Below are 17,530 nucleotides of genomic sequence, written 5' to 3' on the forward strand. Positions count from 1 at the left end.
CTTGCACTTCCCAAGGGACCTAATGCAGTACTGACTTTATATTAAGGGGAAATTTTTTTTAATTAAATTCAAAATAAAAAACTTTTTAAAAACCTTGCTGACTGAAGTTAGTAACATGAAAAAAGCACGGGATTTCTGAAGACAAGCAAATATGGGTTCAAATCTTTGCTCCATTTCAATGTGTGATCCCAGCAAGTTACTTCACTTCTACACCTTAAATTTCTCATCTAGACAGTAACATCTAACTTATAAAACAGCCATAAAGAGAAACAATGTATATAAAGCAACTAAATAGATCACTTGGCACAGAATAAACACCTAATATGGCATTCTCATCCCCAACTAAACTTGCAAAACCAAAATGGCCCTACGATAAAGATCAGAACTACAATTGTTAAATGAAATCATCGAAACACTATAAATAAGAGGAAACTCAGAAAAGTCCTCACTTCTACTTGACAGGCTTATTTGCTAAATTAATCCTTTCTAAAATCCTCACACTCTGATCTTAAAGAGCAGTTTAAACTAAATGTCATGTTCGTAGTGAGAGGATTCGGAGTGTTACCAAAAGGGTTGTAATCCAACTCTATTTTAAGAAGAGATAAACTAACAAAATTCTACAAGTATTTATTGTAGAATAATATGCTCAAGGAAGACAATCTAAGAGTAGTAATCAAGCACAGAGGCTTTCAAGTCAAGCAGCCCTGAACTCATATCCTCTTCTTGTGCAACTTTGGGCAAGCTAGTCAACCCCTCTAATGGGTGCCTGGGTGACTCAGTCAGTTGAGTGTCTGCCTTCCGCTCAGGTCATGATACCGGGGTTCCGGGACTGAGCCCCATATCAGGCTTACTGCTCTGCAGGGAGTCTGCTTCTCTCTCTGTCCCTCACCCCTCTCCTCTGCTCTCTTTCTCTCAAATAAACATTAAATTAATTTAGTTGATTAAATTAAATCTTAAAAAAGACTGTTTCTCCATCCATAAAACAAATAGTATTAACATCACAGGCTGTAAGAATTAATTGGGTTACACTTCTGTATAGCACTTAACACTCAAATATGAACTTTTTTTTATCATCGTAAAGCAACCCAAATAACCAATCAATTTAGAATCTATTATCTAGACAATCTTGTATAGGGAATTGTGTTTATACTACATCAGAATGCTAGGTGACAGCCAATCACTTACTCTTCAAAACAAAATCTGGTTTTAGATTAGGACGTAATATACAAGGCAAATTTCTGCTTTCAAAACAAGAGAAAAATAAGAAACAAGGCTTCCCCATCTGGGCCAACACCTACCAAAATTTAACATGTACATTCTTCGACCCAGCAACGCCACTTCTCCAAGTATGCAAAGAGGTAAGCATAAGGATGTTTACCACAGCCCTGCTTAGAGCAACAAAAACAGGAGACTACCTACGTGTAAACTAACAAGAGAATGGTAAGTTATATCACAAAGAAATATTACACAACTATTAAAAAGAATGAGCCACAGTGCCTGATATAGACAAAACTGTGCCCCCCCCCAAAATTTTTATTGTTGAAGTTCTAACCCCCCAGTACCTCAGAATACGACTGACAGTATTTGGAGACAGAGCCTTTAAAGAAGTAATTAAGGTAAAATGAGGTCATATTGGTGGGCCCTAACCCAATATGGCTGGTGTGCTTATAAAGAGATTAGCACACAAAGAGGGAAGACCAGATGAAGACACTAAACATCAGCTACCTACAGCCAAGGGAGAAGCCCTCAGAAGTACTAGCCCTGTCAATACCTTTATCTTGGGCTTCTAACCTCCAGGAGTATCAGGAAATAAATTTCTACAATTTAAATCATCTATGGGGCACCTGGGTGGCTGGGTTAAAGCCTCTGCCTTCAGCTTGGGTCATGATCCCAGGGTCCTGGATCGAGCCCCACACCGGGCTCTCTGCTCAGAAGGGAGCCTGCTTCCTCCTCTCTCTCTGCCTGCCTCCCTGCCTATCTGTGATCTCTGTCAAATAAGTAAATAAAATCTTAAAAAAAAAAAAAAATCATCTAGTCTTTGTTATGGCAGCCATAGCAAACTAATACAGTGCCAACTCGGAAGACCTCCAAAATGTATTAAGCTTTTAAAATGCAGGAGCAGGAGCGCCTGGGCGGCTCTGGGTTAAAGCCTCTGCCTTCAGCTCAGGTCATGATCTCAGGGCCTTGGGATCAAGTCCCGAGTCGGGCTCTCTGCTCAGCGAGGAGCCTGCTTTCTCCTCTCTCTCTTAGTCTGCCTCTCTGCCTACTTGTGATCTCCGTCAAATAAATAAATAAAATCTTTAAAAAAATAAAATAAAATAAAATGCAGGAGCAACCCAGGTGGCTCAGTGGTTAAGCATCAGGCATTAGGCTCCTGCTTCTCCCTCTCCCTCTGTCTGCTGTCCCCCCCACTTGCGCTCACTCTGTCAAATAAATAAAATCTTAAGAAAAAAAGTTTTTAAAATGCAAAGTACACGGAGCAACTGGGAGGCTTAGTCAGTTAAGCATCGGACTCCTGATTTTGGCTCAGGGTTGTGGGATCAAGCCCCACATCAGGCTCCGCTCTCACTGGGGAGTCCACCTGAGATTCTCTCTCTCCCTCTCCATCTGTCCCTCTTAAAACATTTGTATCCCCCTTTAAAAAAATAATTCCAGGGGTGCCTGGGTGGCTCAGTGTGTTAAAACCTCTGCCTTTGGCTCAGGTCATGGTCTCAGGGTCCTGGAATCGAGTCCCCCATCAGGCTCTCTGCTCAGCAGGGAACCTGCTTCCTCCTCTCTCTCTGCCTGCCTCTCTAACTACTTGTAATCTCTCTCTGTGTCAAATAAATAAATAAAATCTTTTTAAAAAAATTAAAAAATAATTCCACTTTAGACAATTTATCCAAAATAGATAAAATACTTTATCAAGAAGGGTTCCTGGGTGGCTCAGTCATTAGAGGAGTCTGCCTTCCACTCAGGTCATAACCCCAGCGTCCTGGGATCGAGCCCTACATCGGGCTCCCTGCTCTGCGAGGAGCCTGCTTCTCCCTTTCCTACTCCTCCTGCTTGTGTTCTCTCTCTCGCTGTCTCTCTCTGTCAAATAAATAAATAAAATCTTAAAAAAAAAAAAAAAAAAACTTGGGACGCCTGGGTGGCTCAGTGGGTTAAGCCGCTGCCTTCGGCTCAGGTCATGATCCCAGCGTCCTGGGATCGAGTCCCACATCGGGCACCTTGCTCATCAGGGAACCTGCTTCTCCCTCTGCCTCTGCCTCTGCCTGCCATTCTGTCTGCCTGTGCTCGCTCTCTCCCTCTCTCTCTCTGACAAATAAATAAATAAAATCTTAAAAAAAAAAAAAAAAACTTTATCAAGAAACAATGGAATGGTCTAACAGTAAAATAGTTAATGCAAAAGAAAAGTGATAAAGTAACAATATACCACATGATGAAATGCTTTACATATTAAAAATAGTTGTGAAGACTACCAATATAACACAATGTTATTAAAAAGATGTATTATTGGGGCACTTGGGTGGCTCAGTCAGTCAGGCATCCGCCTTCAGTTCAGGTCATGATCCCAGGATTCTGGGATAGAGCCCCAGGTTGAGCTCCCTGCTCAGCAGGGATCCTGCTTCTCCCTGTGCTCCCCTTACCCCCGACTCATGCTCACGCTCTCTCTCTCTCTCAAATAAATAAAATATTTAAAAACAAACATGTATTATCACTAATTATTAAAATTTTGAGTTCTCATGTGTTAAAAAAAAATGCAAAAGGAGTTAAACAGTAGCTGTGTTGGCACATTCATTGGGGCCAGTTAAAGAACAAGACCCAAGGGGTACCTGGGTGGCTCAGCGGTTAAGCCTCTTCCTTCAGCTCAGGTCATGGTCTCAGGGTCCTGGGATGGAGCCCTGCATCAGGCTCTCTGCTCAGTAGGGAGCCTGCTTACCCTCTGTCTCTTCCTGCCTCTCTGCCTACTTGTGATCTCTCTCTGTGTCAAATAAATAAATAAAACATTAAAAAAAAAAAGAAAGAAAGAAAGAACAAGACCCCAGCACCTAACAGATCTTATCCAATCTTCCCTGCATCAGGACACAAGTTGGGACTTAGAGCATGTTACAATAGGCTTCTGTTCTTCCAAGAAACAACTCTATTAACTGTTAAGTCTGCAAGACATTTAAGCGCTTGTTATAGCACTACATTGGGTAAGACAGAAACCCTGCCTTTAAAGGCCTTCAAAACATTTCAATAATTTACTGAATGCCTACTCTGTGCCAAACACTATGCTAAATAGCTTTACACACATCATATATCACATCAGGTATTTTACTGGTTATAAGCATTACAGAGGAATAGCAGTCTGACTGCTACAAAATTACACTATAAACTATAAGTGCCACAGATTTTCAAATGAGTAATGATAAATATGGGAGAGTGGTCTAGAAGAATGTAAGAATAAATCTCTTGTTAAATGGAGTATGGGCAGAAAGAGTACAAGCAGTGCCAACGTGCAAAGTGGAAGAAACAAAAAAACTGGGGAAGTCCAAGTCATACAGACTCTGAAAGCTAAGCAGAGGAGTTTTCATTTAACCCGGGTGGGAAATTCATGAAGAACATCTTTGTTTTAGACAATCAATCTTGTACCTGTATGCCAAGGTGGACTGCCAAAAGTAACCAGATAAAGTAAAAGAACTCAGCTAAGAAACTACTTTAATAATGAAGGATCTGCACGAGAGGAGAAGCATGGAAAACGAGTAGAAATAGTTGATGGGTTTGGGACTGGAAGATGGGTTTAAGGAGATGGCAAATTATGAGGAAGTTTTTAGTTTAGGAAATTAGAGTACTGGTTTGTACCACAAATGGAGAAGTTAGAAGAAGAAACCTTACGGTCAGGCTGTCTGTTCTTAAAGCCCTCTTGTAAGAAAACACATAATAGCCTTTTCACAATCAGTACACAGTAATTTGGTCCTAAGTCTATCAAGGATGAAATCATGTGCCAGCCTGTATCAGAAATCCCACATACAAGCATACACTGGCCGCAAAAAATAAGTCACTATATTATCAAGGCAACAACATACACTATAAAACGAATGACAAACTGAGAATCTTTCTCTCAAGAAATCACCAAATGAGATGCCAACTATAAAACTGACCATGACTTCCTTTGTTACATCTGATGTGGCAGAGGTACCTTCATTCAGATTCTCAGACAATCCGTCTTATAAACCACAAGCCGTACTTTAAAAGAACAAGACAAGATTACCAAGACTCTAAATTAAAAAAAAAAGTCTACCAATTTTGATGTAGAATTTATTGTTAATGGGGTGAACTTCGACAGACGCATTCAACCATATACTTCAAGGCACAGTCTGACAAACATTAGGCACCGCTGTAACATCAGCACCAAAATCCAGGACGGTGCAGGGCTCCTGGCATGAGCTCAGGCATTTCAATTTGGTTGTACAGAAAATTAAGTGTATTTTATCCACTCTCAGCATGAGAAATAAAAACAACAAAGACAGAGTTGCAAATACTCTGAAAAATAACCAGTATAAGTTGGCAACAAATCTGCCTTTTCAAGAGCACTTGAAACCAAAAGCAACACCATCAAAGCACAAACTTCTACTTTAACCATCAACTACTTCTATGGTTAATATACACATACACCGTATCTTGGAAAACTAAGCTACTAAAACGATACTCCAAATGCATTACGAAGTACACTTGCTTCATGTTCATTTTTAAAGATTTCCTATAAACTTAAGCACAATAGTACTTGTTGCTGATTGAAAGTGGTTACAACTGCTCCCTCTAGAATGCTCTTGCCTGGAAAGCTCATTTAGTCATCCCCACAGGTCTCTGCTTGAAAGTCATTTTGGAGAACTCTTCTTATTTTTTTTTTTAAAGATTTTATTTATTTGACAGAGAACACAAGCAGGGGGGAGAGGGCAAGGGAGAAGCAGGCTCTTGGCTGAGGCATGACCTCAGGATCATGACCGAAGGCAAGATCAGATGCTTAAGCCACTGAGGCACCCAGGTACCCCCCTCTATCTATTTCAAATTGCAACCCAAGTTCTACCAAACTCTGAAGAATTCCACTGCACCCTACCACCAGCTCCCCCCCAATCATCCTCCCCTTCGTTTTTTTTTTCCAAACATGAATCTCCAACTCACACATTATGATGTAAATCATGAAGGCACAATTTTGTTTGGACCTATTTCATTCACTGCTTTATGCCCAATCCCTGAACAGTGACTGACAGAGCAGGCACTCCAAGAATTGCTGAATCCATAAATTTAATAAGATACTATGGGTGAGCAATGCAGATCAAAAAACTTGTTCTTTGTACTCAGAATATCCCCCTTTAATGGGTCCTCTAGGCTCCTAAACCCTCTTCTGTTACTATCTGGATAAAGAACCAAAAACAAAGAAAAATTTAGTTGCTACCCTTCTGAAGAGAAAACTCATTTTTTTTTAAAGATTTTATTTCTTTATTTGGCAGAGAGAGCATGTGAGCACAAGTAGGGAGAGTGGCAGGCAGAGGGAGAGGGAGAAGCAGGCTTCCCGCTGAGCAGAGAGCCCACATACTGGATCCCAGGACCCAGGGATCATGACCTGAGCCAAAGGCAGCCACTTAACCAACTGAGCCACCCAGGTGCCCTAGAAAACCCATATTCCCAAGGCATAAGTCAAGTCCACAACCTGAACTAGCTGAAGTAGTTAACACAAATTGTCCGAAGCCACCCAGTATTATTTCCAGGGAATGCCATGTCCTGTTCCAAGAATGCCTAATTCTACCAACTTTTAAACTAGAAAACAAACAAACAAAAAATTCCTAAAAAAGCAGCATCCCTAAGAATTATGTATATCACATTGTGACTGCAACTGTAGCACAGTGAAATAGTTAATGTACATCTTAAACTCAGTAGTTTTAGATAACAAAAATGTCTAGTCTAATTTTGGAACAGTTCACTTACATTTAAATTAATTGAAAGTGTGGGGCACCTGGGTGGCTCAGCGGGTTAAGCCTCTGCCTTCAACTCAGGTCATGATCTCAGGGTCCTGGGATCAAGCCCCATATTGGGCTCCCTGCTCAGCAGAGAGCCTGCTTCCCCATCCCCCCGCCTGCCTCTTGCCTACTTGTGATCTCTGTCAAATAAATAAATAAAATCTTTAATAAATAAATAAATAAACTGAAAGTATATAATGAACTTAAGGAATCACAAGACTGCCAAAATATTATCTCCAGAATTTAGGTCTTCATAAAAATCTTTACCACTGATTAGTTCTATTTTAAAAGCTGTTTCGGGGCGCCTGGGTGGCTCAGTGGGTTAAAGCCTCTGCCTTCGGCTCAGGTCATGATCCCAGGGTCCTGGGATCGAGCCCTGCATCAGGCTCTCTGCTTGGCAGGGAGCCTGCTTCTTCCTCTCTCTCTCTGCCTGCCTCTCTGCCTACTTGTGATCTCAGTCTGTCAAATAAATAAATAAAATCTTAAAAAGAAAAAAAAAGCTGTTTCTATGTATTCTTTTTTTTGGATAGATTTTTACTTTTTTAATATTTGTAAAGAATCATCTCATTTTCATATTAAAAATAGAGACTGAGGGGTGCCTGGGTGGCTCAGTGAGTTAAGCCTCTGCCTTCGGCTCAGGTCATGATCCCAGGGTCCTGGGATGGAGCCCCACATCAGGCTCTCTGCTCAGCAGGGAGCCTGCTTCCCCCTCTCTCTCTGCCTGCCTCTCTGCCTACTTGTGTCTCTCTCTGTCAAATAAATAAATAAAATCTTTTTTAAAAATTTAATTAAAAATAAATAAATAAATAAAAGACTGAAATCAAGAGAAACAGATTTATATTTTATAGGTGCAAAAATGATACTAATTTCTCCAAATGAAAGTAGCAAAGGTAAAGAATCTGGTTTCAACAGAAAACAAACTTTGTTTTTAAAGATTTTATTTATTTGACAGAGAGAGAGAGATCACAAGTAGGCAGAGAGACAGGCAGAGAGAGAGGGGGAAGCAGGCTCCCCACCAAGCCAAGAGCCCATTGCGGGGCTCAATCCCAGAACCCTGAGATTATGACCTGGGCCGAAGGCAGAGGCTTAACCCACTGGGCCACCGAGGCACCCAGAAAACAAACTTTTTTCTCTTTAACACATGTCACATCCAGGACATGAATTAATTTTGCCCCTGAAGAAAATGTACTCAATTACTAAAAAAAAAAGTAATTTTTTTTAAGAAATAAGACAGCCCAACCTAAGTACCTAACCCTTACGTGGATATGTAAAGTTATATCTAGCTACATCTTTCCCCTCTCTCCCATTTCTGGGGTGACTAGCAACACAGTTTTAAGTGAAATGATTTTTCTTGACTCTGATTTAACTAGAGCCAAGGACAAGTTTTTAGGAGAATATACCTTCACTCCCACATAATTGATACAACCCAGAAGAAAAAAGAAAACATTCATCTAAAAGATAGGATCCAAGGTAGGGGTTTTTCTTGGGGGCAGGGATGGGCAGTATGTGTGAGAAGGAAGAGAAAGCGAAAGAAATGCCAAACGGTAAAATACAAAAACTTTGTAGATTATTGTACAAACTCCTAAAAAAACTTAACTTCTCACGTATGTGAACAATTTTTTTTTTTTTAAGTCAGAGAAAGTCTTTGAACCATAAATAAAATAGTTATGAATTCTAGGACTTTCAGGGGGTGCCTGGGTAGCCCAGTCAGTTAGGCCTCTGATTTCGGCTCAGGTCATGATCTCAGACGGCCCCACATCAAGCTCCCTGCTTGGCCATGAGCGGGCTTCTCCTTCTCTCTCTGCCCCTCCCCCTGCTCATGCTCTGTGTATCAGTTCCTCTCTCTCAAATAAATAAATAAAATCTTTTAAAAAATAAAACAAAAGTTATGAATTCTATGACTTTCAGAACATTAAAATGTTGGCTTGAAACTACTGCAAGCTTTTCAGAATATTGGAAAACAGTAAAATACAGTAACTAGGAACACTGATCCAAGAACAGAAGAAACTGGAGATCATGACCCCCGTTTCAGAGTATTCCCTCGCAGCCACTGGACAATCACTTTCCCAGTTCCTAATACTGGTCTGCTTCTCCCTTCCAATACCTTGCCCCAATTTTAAGTTGAGATAGAGCTACTTGCCCAGAGACCCCCCAAGATGTGTTTTATATATAACATACTCCGTTCAATCCCAAGAATGCAACACCTCTTGAGTGGGGCTTAATACACACCAAGAGCAGATCACCCATGGCCTCTGCTGGTCTCTACCATTCATGTGTCTCAGGAACTTGAGAAAACTGTTCCCATTTTTCTATCCACAGCAAGCATTGTTTGGCCACACCAACAGTCCCTGAATCTAATGGAAATTAATAAACTACCAGACACCACATCTCCCAGTCCATTTTCTCAAAATGGGGGTGAGGGGATGTCCATCAAACAAGTTTCCAGGAATTTCCAAGATGGAGATATAGTAACTACAGTTTCCTACTTGATGCCACTCTCCTGGAAATATCCCTCGGGTATTCCAAAACACACTAGAAAAACACAGGCATTACTCTTAAAATTAAAATTATCCCCTACCCCCATTTCTACTGGTTTATGAACTCTCGGAATCATCTAACATTCCCTTTGGCCCTGTGGTGACCAGAGCAAAAAAATAATATGACCTAAAATAGTCAAACATTTCCATAGCTTATATTTTGTTCTATTTATTCTACTTGGACACTTTCTTAAATACATGAGGGCATTAGATATTGACTTAAACCCTAGCACTCCAGTATGCACAGGAACTATTCATTTTTTTTCCTTAGTTATCTGATAAATGAAAATCTACATTCTAAAATCTGACAGTCTGAGGCACCTGGGTGGCTCAGTTGGCTGAATGTTGGGACTCTTCATTTTGGTTCCGGTCATGATCTCAGGGCAGTGAGACTGAGCTCTACATCAGGCTCCATGCTCAGCATGGATCTGCTGGAGATCCCCCCTCGTTCCCCCTCTGCCGCTGCCCCTCCCCCTGGGATCATGTGCACGCTCTCTCCCTAAAAATAAATTAAATATTGTAAAAATATATATAAAACCTACTACTTTATTTAAAACCTGTTAATCTCAAACTCCAAAATAAAAATACGGTTTTCTGGGAATTAATAAGTGATATATAGATGGTTTAATTCCACTTCAAAAGATTATAAAATTAAACTCCTCTCAAGTAGCATTCAGTTAGTAAATACTACAGTGAGGCTGTATAATGAAAATCCCACAAATACCAACAATTACTTGTTAAGAAAGTTTATTGAATTACTTCCCATTCCTCTTCATCTGCTTTTTTGAAAGACTTTATTTACTAGAGCATGAGAAAGAGAGAGAGAGAGAGAGAGATCGTGGGGAGTGGGGAGGGGAAGCAGGCTCCCTGGAACCATGGGGCCATGACCTGAGCACTCAGGCGCCCTGGCTCTTCATCTGCTTTTAAACATATTTTGAAGCAAACCAAAATTACAAATACTCTCAAACTGCTTATCAACAAAACAAATGGATTTTGCTGAAACCTCACTTATGCTTTCTTCTATGAGCAATTTTCTCATACTCCTTAACAAGAACACAGTCTTCTTGTATTCTACCTCCAGTTCTCCCTCTGGTTTAATTTTCTCTTCATTTGCTCTGTTATCAATCTCTTCTGCTCCCATAAGGAGCAGCAAACAGTGATAATCGTTTTACCTGAAAAGGATGGCTGTGCCTTAATATCCAACACTAGATGGCTTCATACTGCCACCTCAAACAGAATGGACACAGATGCGCCTGAGACACTGCTCCCAGCTTTCCTGGGGTCTCAACTTGTCCAGCCAGCCAAGAGGAGCCTCATCCATTCACTTCAGTGTGGCATATGAATACTTTTCTATGTCTGCCTTGATTTGAAAAGGATTAGGAAACACTTCTCTAAAGCATATACTACACAAGGATAGTACTGGGGGATTTCTCCTACTCCAGTTTAAGAAAAAGTTATTAGAAAAAATATTTAATCTAGTTCTTTAAAAAAAAGGATGGTAGCTAAATAGGACTAGATTTTAGTTATTAGTATTTTCCCTTGGGATTAGAAATATGGTTAATTTCAAGAAAGAAAACAGAAAAGATTTGTTACATTTCACCAGCTAAACACCAGCTTTGTAGCTCACCTGCCTTCATAACCAACTATTAAAGGAATCATCCTGATCATATGCTCTTCCAAACAATGTTTTCAATAAAACATCATTTGAGTTCAAATGTGTAACTGATATTCTAAACTAGAACTTATAATTACTTAGTACTAAGCGGGCAATGGTACTTTAACAACTTTACACTCCTCACAGTGAGCACAGACATGAGGCGATTCTACACAACAGGTAAGACACTATAACTCACTTTTTTTTTTTTTTTAAAGATTTTATTTATTTGTCAGAGAGAGAGAGGGAGAGAGCACGAGCAGGGGGAGCAGCAGGCAGACGGAGAAGCAGGCTCCTCACTGAGCAAGTAGCCCCCACGTGGAACTCGATCCTGGGACCTCGGGATCAAAACCCAAGCCAAAGGCAGATGCTCAACCGACTGAACCACCCAGGCCCCTATCTCACTTCTTTACAAGCCAAACCAGTTTCGCCCACTCTCAGGTTAGGATCCTTGCAATAAATTTGGTACACTGCTTAAAAGAAAGCAGTTCATACTTAAGTAGGAGGAAAAATAAAAATAAAGTACCCAATGCTATTTCTGAAATCCCTTAAGACATCCTTCTAGCAGTCCTAAAGAGGATGCTTCAAACTTTAACGTGCATAAAAATCATGTGAGTGTCTTGTTAAAATGCAGATCCTGATTCAGCGGGACTGGGATGGATCTCCAAGGTGATCTTGTGTTGCTGGTCCACAGTCCACACACTGTATTTGACTTTACAACCTCACTTGTGTAACCCTGGTTAAGAGAGTGGACAAAAACTTAAGGCAGGCAACAATCTCCACTTCATTTAATAATTTTTATTGTTTCATGACATTAATCTGGGGGACGGTGGTTACTAAAATTTTGATTTGGGGGAAAACCCAGCTTCTCACACATGAAGGCCTGAGAGAGGCTGCAATAAAAGAACACACACCTACAGAGCACCTAGTATGTCCCAGGGAATTGTCTTAAGTACTTCACACAGATTAACTGATCTGACTCTCAAAACAGTGAGGTGGGGACTTACTGCTGGCCCTGTTTTACTGAAGGTAGACCTAAGTCACGAAGACATTACTCAGACTGCACGTAGATAATATATGGTAGGATTTGAATCCAGGCAGTCTGGTTCTAGAGTCTACACCTTTAATTATGATACCAGCAGTATAGCTCCCAAGACAGCAGAATTAAGATGGCAAACCAAAATGGCTTTCTTTTGGAGAACATGAGGCAGGAGTTAAAGAACTGAGTGGGCAACAGAAGTGACAGACGGCCAATCATTGGTGAATCCCAGGACTTAATAATACAGTTTTTTCCTGTATTAGAACTACTGTGTACTTCAGCATAATAGCTAAACATTTCAGAAATATTTCTCTACAGTATTTTTTGGTAATGTTTTATTTATCTGAGGAGAGCACGCACTCAAGTGGGACAAGGGATAGAAAGAAAGAAAATCTGAAGCAGACTATGCACTGACCGCGGGGCCGCACGTGCAGCTCAACCTCACCACCCTGATACCTTGACCTGAGCCGAAATCGAGTCAGACGCTTAACGGACTGAGCCACCCAGGAGCCCCTACAATATTTTTTTAAAAGAAGGAAAACACCTGGTTTCAGGGGTCCCTGGCTGGCTCAATCAGTACAGCATGCAACTCTTGCTCTTGGAGTTGTGAGTTCGAGCCCCACACTGGGTGTAGACATTATTTAAAAATAAAATCCTGAGAAAATTAAAAAATTAAAAACAAAAAACACCTGGTTTAACCTCATGCAATAAGCATTCTAAGACCAATGTCCCAGGGGCAACTAGTAAAGAAGAGTTTTAACGTCCAGGAATTTCACAGCAGCAGTAGCAGACATAACTGAAATAACAAGTAATGAAAATTGCTTTAGCAAAAATATTTTGGACCAAAAGGATGAGTAACTGAAAGTAGAAACTGGTAAGGGACAAAGCCCAACATGACCAGAAATGTGACACTGTTAAGCAGAGTGGAGTAAGTGGCAAAAATAAGCTGCTATAGCAAACAAAAGAAGGGAAAAAAGCAAACATCAAAGTCTAAATTTTTAGGAGAATAAGAACGGGTCATCAGAAAAAACTTTCTAAGCGATGGTGAACAGTCCAGACAGTACAGCTGTGGAAGGCACTGGACTAAACAGAGGGCTAACAGCAAGCAAGAGCAGATTAGTAGTCCTCACTTCAAGGAGCCTCCATATGGATATGGCTGACCAAGCACAAGTCTCAGGAAACACAGTAAACACGCCTATGGAATATGCAGAAAGAAAATGTTAACCCTTGGACACCATTAAATTCATTCATTTGACAAACATGTCTCGAGGCCTACTATATACCAAGCACTATTCTAGGTGCTAGAAATACAGGGGTGTCCATGCCAGGTCAAAGTCCTGCTCTCATATCACTTACATGCTGGTGGAGGACACTAACAGATTTGAAAGAGAACACTGAATAAGACACTATTATAAAAGCCTAGAATGAAGCCCTCTGATATAGGAGGATACATGAAAGAACTATTTATGGGACATAAGTTAACAAAATAGTAATCCCTCCTTCCCCTGCAGAGGAAGCCCTTTCAGACTGACATGTTCCTTATCCTCTCAAAAAGACCCCCAAAACACTAAAGAAATACATCTAAAATGTATCTATAAATAAAAGGACAATCTGACTTTTACTCCCAGGAATGCCTATAAATACTGCTTCCAGAAAGGCACAATAAATTGTACTTCAAACTTTTCCAAATGTGACACTCTTGAATCTAAACATTTTATTAGTGTAACCATCTTAAAAATAACCTAGAAATGCTTTTCTAATAGACCATAAAGTTCCAAGGAGAAAAAGTATCTGAATAAAGGAAAACCAATCTTGAAATTACAGAAAATGTCAAGATTTGGTCTTGTTGGGTTTTGGTTTTGGTTTTTTTTTTTTCCTTGACAGAAAGAGAGATTCACAAGTAAGCAGAGAGGCAGGCAGAGAGAGAGCGGGAAGCAGGCTTCCTGCTGATTCCCGGACCCTGAGACCATGATCTGAGTCAAAGGCAGAGGCTTAACCCACTGAGCCACCCAGGTGCCCCAGTTGCAATGGTTTTGTTGGGCTTTAAGAATTTCACAGATGTTTAAGCCCTAACCTCCACTACTGTAACATGGGCCTTAGACTCCCAAAAAACTAAGTTTAACTGAATACACATTTTGGTCAGAAACATTTTAAGAGGATGTGATACCTTCCAGGTCTTGAAGAAATTACTAGAAAACCGCTCATTTTTTAATACTCGGTAACTATCAATCTCTTACCCTTGCCTCAGTTTAAAAACTGTAAGTTTAAACATTCTGCTACATTTTAAAAGGAATGATGCAAATTGATGTATGTATATTTAAACTTCTTTAATGTAGAAGTCTCAAGAAATAATTCAACAGGAAGTGTTTTAAAACAAAATACCAAATTATGACAGATGTACTTCAGAAGATCCAAGCCCAATACCTATCCAATCATCTGCAACACCTACACAACATAGAAAAGTTGATTTAAACCTACTTCTTTAAAGTGTTTCTTAACAAGCAATGCTCTATCTACACACAAGAGAAACAATGGGAAAGTACTTGTTCCAACATGAACTACCCTTATTACAATGCCATTACACAATGGGCTCTCATTTGCTTTACAATGCTAACATTTTTCTGTGCTATATCCCCAGAATCAATGAAGGATATACAACTGGGGATGTACCTAATATTCTGAGGAACAAATACTGTGATCCAAAAGTCTGAAAAGAGATACTGATGTGTTTTTGGTTAAAAATCCAAAATTCGTTAATTACAAAATTAAATTGTCTAGCAAGCAAAGGTGAAGTGTAAAACAAACTGATTCTCCTTCCACCACAACCTTGCCACAAAAAGCGCACGTGAGCCAACTTAGGTCTGTACTGTGCATCGCTAAGTCATAAGGGAGAAGTTAAACAGTCTGGAAAAGTCATTTTGGGCCAAAGAAATTCTCCCACAATCACTTCATTCGACTGCAAAGGGATCTTTAAAGTTACTGCCTACACGAGTGGCTGTAGGTGTGTCTTACGCTATACTCCCGGGCACCAGCTAATCTTGAGATTTTAAACCTTCTTTCTAGATGCCTTTGAGACAGCCAAAAGATTTCAAAGGATCGTCTAAGAACACGATGCGCTGGGAAGCAGGCAGGATGTGCCACTGAGTGCCTGAGGCTGCAAAACGCTGTCTTCATTGAGTCCCTGACTTGTAGGAGTTAAAACTCTCACCCCTTATATTGCGATGACGTAATCCTCCACACTGCATTTCTCTTGGACTTAAAGGGGAGGAAAAAACAAATGAACAAAGAAAATTTCACCCTTATAAGAGGAATTAAGCAAGAGGCAGAACGACAGTTTCGAGAGGTGGTTAGGTAACTCCCTGAAAGGGAAGCTTCAGCTGAATAAGCAGGGAGAACTGGAGAAGCAAACGGAAATGGTGCTAGAAACTCAACCTAAGGGCCGGAATAAAGGAGCCTGGAGAAACAGCAACCCGGCCCGCCCGACCGGGCGCCGCCGGGCCGCGGAGCCGAGGAGGGAATCGCGTCGCAGGCACAGCCCAGGGCACTCCGAGAGCCGCCCCCTCCCCGGCAGCCACTTCCCCGCCGCGCTAGCGATTGCGCTCCCCTCCCCCAGCCAGCCGCAAAATGTCCGCGGCGGCGCCGGGAGAAGCAGGAAGTCCAAGCCGGGGCGCAGGGGGCAGACCCGGCCCGGGAGCCCGAGCCACCCGCGAGCGACTCCGCGGCCCCCACCCTCCGCGCCCCGGCCCGCCGCCCGTCCTCGGAGCCCGCGGGGCCGGGCCGAGGGGGAGAGGGCCCCAGGCCGCCGGGATGGGTGTGACCCCTTCCTTCCGCCGCTGTCCGGTGACAGCCCGGCCCTGACCGCGCCCTCAGGCCGGCACCCCGCGCCCGGGCCGCGCACCTCTCGGCGGCCGAGCGCCCCCGCCTGCCCCGCCGCCACCCTCTCCCCTCCGCTCCCCAACAGAACCCGGACCTGTGCTCGCCCGGACGGCGCCGCGCGAGCCGGGCACCCCTCCCCGCGCCCCGCGCTCCCAGGGTTCCCGGGACCCCAGAGGCGGGGAGTCCCCGCGGACGGGGAGACGGCGCGGGCCGCGCGGCGGGAACGGGATCATGGGGGACCCGCTCCCGCGGGGAGCCTCAGGCCCCGCACTCACCTCAGCTTCTCCGCCGGGGCGTTGGCAGCACTGCGCGGGGTCTCCTCGGCTGCCGGACAGGGGCACGCGCCTGACGTCAGCACGCAGGGGACGCAGGGTTGGGTGCCCGCGGAAGAGGGCGGGGCCCGGAGGCGAGTCCAGGCCGAGAGGTTGGAGGCGGGGCCTGAGTTCATCTGGCCGGTTACCGCGCACGCGCCGACCAACAAGGCTAGCTAGTTTGCTGCTAAGCTCCGCCCCTCTTTCTCCGACGGTTGTGTTTGTAATGATGCTACAGTCATTTGCAAAGCGCTGCCACTAACAATGCTTTTGTTCCTTTCAACCTTGTAAAGCAAAATATTATCATCCCTATTTTGCAAAAAAAGACGGAGTTAAAAAAAAAAAAAAAGACGGAGGCTTTGACTTGCCTGCGGGTGATGACTTGCCTGAGACCACCCCCCCACCCAGGCCTGCACTGCGTCCTCCGTGGCGCGCTATGCTTCTCATCTCCCTGCACCACACTGTCCATCGTTCCAGTCACTTTGGCAGGCTTTTGGTTCTGGGACTTCCTCCCTGCTACAAGGCCTCGCACTCTCTGTTTCCCTTGGATTCCTCTTCTTCAGCAGCCTTTGGTTGGCTCTTGGCCCTCAAATGTCACTGCCTTCCTGATCACCCTATCCTCACAGCACCTGTTTATCATCTGTCTTCCCTGCTAGTGTGCAGGCTTAGGGAGAATAGGAACTCTCAATCTTAGTCTCAGCTGTTTCCCAGTGTTACAGGAAAATCGCTTATCTTAATACTTCATTTGTTGGTGACTACGTCAGCTACTTGGCCAATAAAGACACCTATTTCCAAAACATCTGATACAATAGTCATATTTCCTTCTGGGCTTTTCAATTGCACAGAAGAATAACTACATTTTTGAGTGTTTACTATAGGCATGTTGCTAACAGCTTTGCATGTAATAGTAGATAATGTAATGCTCACAACTACTCTATCAGTTAAGAACCATTATTGTTCTATTATGATGAATGAACTGAGGCTCAGAAGCGTTAAGGAAGTTGCCGAAGGGGCGCCTGGGTGGCTCAGTGGGTTAAGCCGCTGCCTTCGGCTCAGGTCATGATCTCAGCGTCCTGGGATCGAGTCCCGCATCGGGCTCTCTGCTCAGCGGGGAGCCTGCTTCTCTCTCT

The 17,530-nt window shown here is 42.7% G+C and overlaps 1 protein-coding gene across 2 annotated transcripts in view; it reads right to left on the reverse strand.

Moving 5' to 3' along the window:
- The window catches only part of LOC111154823 (cell division cycle 42), a 48,122-nt gene extending 31,691 nt beyond the window's left edge, over nt 1-16,431 (reverse strand). Inside the window, exon 1 of one of the 2 annotated variants that reach the window (XM_022514746.1) lies at nt 16,365-16,430. The gene's annotated coding sequence lies outside the window, so the exon portion shown is untranslated. Of the gene's footprint in view, nt 1-16,364 lie in introns of both variants that reach the window. The other variant, XM_022514748.1, reaches the window with a different exon arrangement.
- Between the last annotated feature and the right edge of the window lie 1,099 nt (nt 16,432-17,530).

The sequence above is a fragment of the Enhydra lutris genome, unplaced genomic scaffold, assembly GCF_002288905.1.
Source record: "Enhydra lutris kenyoni isolate GAN:26980312 unplaced genomic scaffold, ASM228890v2 scaffoldscaffold38, whole genome shotgun sequence".
NCBI classification, from domain to species: domain Eukaryota; kingdom Metazoa; phylum Chordata; class Mammalia; order Carnivora; family Mustelidae; genus Enhydra; species Enhydra lutris.